Here is a 5,467-nt window from a genome sequence, read left to right as displayed (position 1 = left end):
CTGAGAAATTAGGGCTTGGACGAGATTTTTATTTTCAAAGTGACAACGATCCAAAGCATACAGCTCATATAGTCCGTATGTGGGTTGCTTATAATGTTGCCCATACATTACCAACACCGCCCCAATCACCGGACCTCAACCCAATTGAGCATTTGTGGGCTGAGCTCGAAGTTAGATTAAGAAAACATCACATTACAAACAAAAATCAATTAAAGCAGCTACTTTTGGAAGAATGGAATAATATTCAGCCGGAATTTACATCGAAACTGGTTCATTCCATGCCTAAACGAATAAGAGAAATTATTAAAAATAAAGGACTTCATACCAAATACTGATATTTACCATATTTTTTGTTTCAATTTCGTTGTTTCGTTTCGTGCCAATACTTTTTCACAGTTATTATTTATGTTCTAATCACACATATTCATCATTACTTTGAATAAATCATTTTATTGTGTCAACATTTACGTGCATTTATTCTAAATATGTCATACTATTATTTCCATACAAATAAATCCCTTTTTTCGCTCATTTTTCAGTACAGAATTACTTTTATTTCTGTCCGAGCACAGAGTGCCAATACTTTATCCCAGCACTGTATATCTTATCGTCTAAGTGTAAAAAAGTGGCAAATTAGAGACAGTAAAGATAAAAGTATTGTAAATGAGAGAAACGAAATAATTAAACAAAATTTGAAATGCCAAATGGGATTATTGGTGCATACACTGAAACCTGGTTTCAGTATTACCAATGATGTTAACATCACCAGACGATTTTTTATTTTTTAAAGATCCTTTGGCACTGTCCATCTGTAGTATTGACGCGGACCTTGTTTATTGCTTTGCTATCATCTTAGTGCAATATCTTGCAGATACGCAATTGATGTTGATGCATTTGAGAAATATGCTAGAGACATGACTGAAAAATTTATAATATTATACTCATGGTACCACATACCATCCAGTATCGGTAAGTTATTGATACACAGTGTCAATATCATTAAAACAGCTATTGTGCCTATAAGCATATTATCTGAAGAAGCTTTAGAATCACAAAATAAAGATGTAAAAAGATACAGAGAACAGAATACGAGAAAAATGTCAAGAGAAAGAATAATGGAAGATTTATTTCATTCACTTCTATTTTCTTCAGATCCTATTATATCAACTTTATCGAAAAAGACATCAGTGTCTTGGAAAAAAGAAAGTGTATTACATGAAGGTGTGATAAATTTATTGTCAGATCCAGAACTATCAGAAATATAGCAACATTCAATCGATGAAGACACTGATCAGGATTCCAAACATCATCAATAAGACAGGTACAGAATAGTCTTCGGTAACAGGTATGATTAAAAATACATTTAAATTTTCATTAAATAAATTATGTTTAAAGTAATACAATACAGTAGTATACATAACATAGTATCTGCAAAAGTATACTAAACTATAGTTACATTAGGCACACAAGCGAGCAAAAAAATACTGATAGTTTTCTCTCAAAATTTACATACAATTCAAATGATTGAAAAAGCTTAAAAAATTTGTTTTTATTATTCAAATCACAAGGAATTCGAAGATTAAAGTCTTCCTTTTACAACAACCTTATACAAGTTAACGTCAGAAGTTGTTTCTGATGAGTACAATTTTTTATTGGCTAGATTCAATGTTTGGCCCATTGTGCGTCGTACTGATTTCAAGGATAAGTATCTGAATCTACAGGTGAAACTCACAAAATTAATCAATCAAATGTCATCTACTATCAAAAATTTAATTAAAGACAGAGAGCGTAAAATTACTGGATGTAAAAATAGAATACTTTAGTGGAGAGTACAGGAAATGTGGCACATTTTATAATTTGTTTAACTCTGATACATTCAAATGAAAAGTTGTCAAAGGTTGCAACATTCCTGTATTTAAAGACTTATTTAACCCTTTAACCTACAACAACGTGTCAGACTTGTGACAGAGATTCTGGTCAAGATATGACAAAAATAGTTATATTACTAAGAAAAATTAATTACAATCCTAACTTTCGTTTTAATTTATAAGATCAAGGATTCCTAACTGCAATTAATCTGTAACAGATTAGCTTTTGTTTACTGATACAGTGCTAAATGGCTGGCGTTTATATGCATAGTTAGAAAAGAAATCATAGGTTAAGGGGTTAAGAGGCAGAACTGCCAAATTGATTGAGTCCTTTGAAATTACTGATTCAAACTATGAGGTAGCATATCAATCTATTTTTTCTAAATATGAGGATTCAAAATTAATAATTCCAAACCATCTCAATGAAATTCTGAATATGAGAATAATTAAGAAGGATTGAGCCTGTGAATTAGTAAACATAGTTGATGAGTTCTAGACACATGTGAGAGTATTAAAGTCTTTGAAGTGACTAGTTGAGCACTGGGACATTATGTTAATACACATATTATCAAGTAAATTTGATGCAGAATTAAGAAAGGTCTGGGAAACTATTGCAGCTCAATCAGAAACAACTATCTTTGACCAACTTATTGAATGTCTACGCACTAGGTGCAAGATACTGGAAATAGTCAATAATGATTTACCAAATACAATTAAATCTGATTCTGATTAAAGAAGATATAATGAAAGACATACAAAGGTATATGTTGCCACAAGCAGTCTAGTATGTGTACTTTACAAAGCAGTTCATCATGTCATGAAATGCAAGGAGTTTCTAGATGTGACAGTGGATCAAAGATGTGAGAGGATTAGGAAACTAAATTTATGCTACAATTATCTGAGCCCTGACCAGATGGTACAAAATTGTGGATTATGTTTATATCAAAAGTGTAACAAACGACACCATACACTGTTGCATTAATCAAAAACTAATGTAGAGAAACATATATTACACCCAAGCAAACAACAAGAGCTTAAAGTAGACAGTGCGGAAATCATACCACATGTAGGAGAACCTGTAGTAGCAGCAACACAGCCAATTGATCAATGTAATTTTAGTGCAAGTAGTAGAACGCAGATTTTGTTGGAAATTATTGTTCTATGGACATATGATGCTTTTGGTAATAGACAACAATGCAGAGCTCTACTTGATCCAGGTTCACAAATCAATTTCATATCAGAATTCATGTATCAATGATTAAAGCTGAAACAAGAAAAGGTGTATGCTTCAGTCGTGATCATCACAAGAATATCACAAGAAGTGATAACCATAAAATATAGAACTAATGCCACTATTCAGTTAAGAGAGTCTTGTTAAAGCTGTCAAAGCAATAAGACGTGTTTACAAGAAGTGATCAACTGTGTTGTGTACATGAATCTGTATACAGGGTGCATCTAGTAATTGTGCCCGATTATAACTTTGTTCCTTTTGCTCACACTGTTTGATGCTTGAGCTTGATAAACAATGCAAAATTTTTCTCTACAATTTTTTTCTATCTGCAAAAGGAACGAAGTTATAGTCTAGCCCAGTTACTAGATACATATGTACAATCGTAGGTGTAGGTTTGAACCGAGCCAATGGTACTCTTGCCACCTGGTAGGAATACTACGTATTTTAAAATAGCACAAACTAAAAATATATAACTTAAGATTGCTAATAGTGGAAAACATTACGTTATACACAATAAAACCTGGAAAGTGATAACAGCTTAAATTGGGAAAATTAATGGAAATCGATAGACCGATAGTTCTAAGCAAAAAAAAAAAATGTAAAATCATGCCTCCTGCTAATTCGAACATTGGTAACACTGCTACAGATGAAGATGAAGATAAATGGTTGACTAACCTAAAAACCTATACAAAATTAAAAGACCCATGTTTAGGTTCCGAGCTGGTGAACACTGTAAGAAGTTTTACTGTATGTCGGTTTGCAATCGAATTCTACGGATGTTGTTTTGCCACGCACATACGTCGAGATTTGTGGTGAGAACAACAAATCTAGCGGAGGTCGTAAATCTTCTCTTCGATTATTATCACGTCGCGTGTTAATGGCTCCCTATGACTTCGTTAAGAAATAGGGATGATTATTTAAGAATTTGGATGTCCTGACTTCTAATGTACTCAATATATTATTTTCTATACAACTATTTAACAAATATGATGATTTAAAATTACGATGTTAGTTCCAAACGCGAGGTGAAAGGGATGGTGATTTTAATGGTTGTTGCTGGGTGATGGTTGATGGTAGACTGATCTAAGACACTGATCGTCCAAACTTCCAAGACAGTCAGAAAGCTCTAAGAGTTGTCTGTTTTTTGATTGGCGATTGACAGGAGCCATTTCAAATCGGGTGAAAATTGCCACCACTCTGTTCCGTGCGCCCTTGGTGCGTTCCATGAGGAATAGGGGGTGGTGTGTGGAGGTGGAAATGAAAATGAGAAACCTTGGCAACGTCGCGGAATTTCCGCTGGGCCTGGTACCTGCAACGGGGTCAGCTATGAACCAGCTAGGTACTATCGACCCTCGCGCAAGTCCCTTTAGAAATTCACGTTTTATGACACGGACAATTGGCTGTTGAGCGCGTCGCCAACGTATTAAGAAACCCAATTCTAAAGAAATTTAAGAAACAAGACGATTCCTCAAAAACAGCTCTTGAACTTGTGTGTCATGAAACGTGCTAGCCATCTGCGTGTCGAGGGTTTTCTTTTGTGCAAATTGCTAGTCGCTACGGCCTGCAGGACGTCTTAAAATTACGGATTAGAAATATTAAATATTAATTGGTTAAGGGTTTTATTATTCCGAGGGTTCTCTGCGGAACAGATGTGTTATCAAGTGTTTTGAGACCAACCTAATTGAGTGCATATGATCTTTGGTGGTAGGGACCTCAATTTATACGAGACAATGTGTATGGTTCGTGTGCAATTGTTGATCACCAAATAGTTGAGTCTGAGTTACCTGAATATTGTGAGGCCAAGGTCGTTTTTACCGTTAATCCTAGTCAGTCATCACACCTTTTGTTGAGATATTCTAGCTATACCAAATTATTAAGAGTGGTCGCGTTATGTTTAAGATTTTGGACTAATTACAGTAGAACCTCGGTAGTTGCATGAAATGGGACTGAAAAGCCTGCAAGTATCGAGGTTCTTGGAACTATCGAGGTAACCAATCCACTGTATGAAATCTCCCACTTCTACTATGTCTCCACCCAGATCCGTAACTACTTACGTATTACTGCCTGCATATATTGTATAGGTACTCGAAATATCATTAATAATTAATATTATTAGTAAAGAATTGACGGATAATGAAAATGCGTGTTACTGGGTTCAGCAAAGTACCCACACGGTAGTCCGGTGAAGCGTTTATTGATATAAGTGTTTTAGTTCGGGAGGTTCGCGCTAGACTGACCTGTCGCCTCGCCTTTTTCCAACTAACTTTTCGTCGCCTTGTTAGTTTTCCTGATTGGACCCGTCGATGTTAGCCAATTAGGTAATTTTCTTCCAAGTCGCTGCGTGTCCCTTGCGCCCCTGGCGCGCTCT

The sequence above is a fragment of the Habropoda laboriosa genome, unplaced genomic scaffold, assembly GCF_001263275.1.
Source record: "Habropoda laboriosa isolate 0110345459 unplaced genomic scaffold, ASM126327v1 scaffold1122, whole genome shotgun sequence".
NCBI classification, from domain to species: Eukaryota; Metazoa; Arthropoda; class Insecta; order Hymenoptera; family Apidae; genus Habropoda; species Habropoda laboriosa.
The sequence above is the reverse complement of the archived record's forward strand: the minus strand, read 5'-3'. Positions refer to the sequence as shown.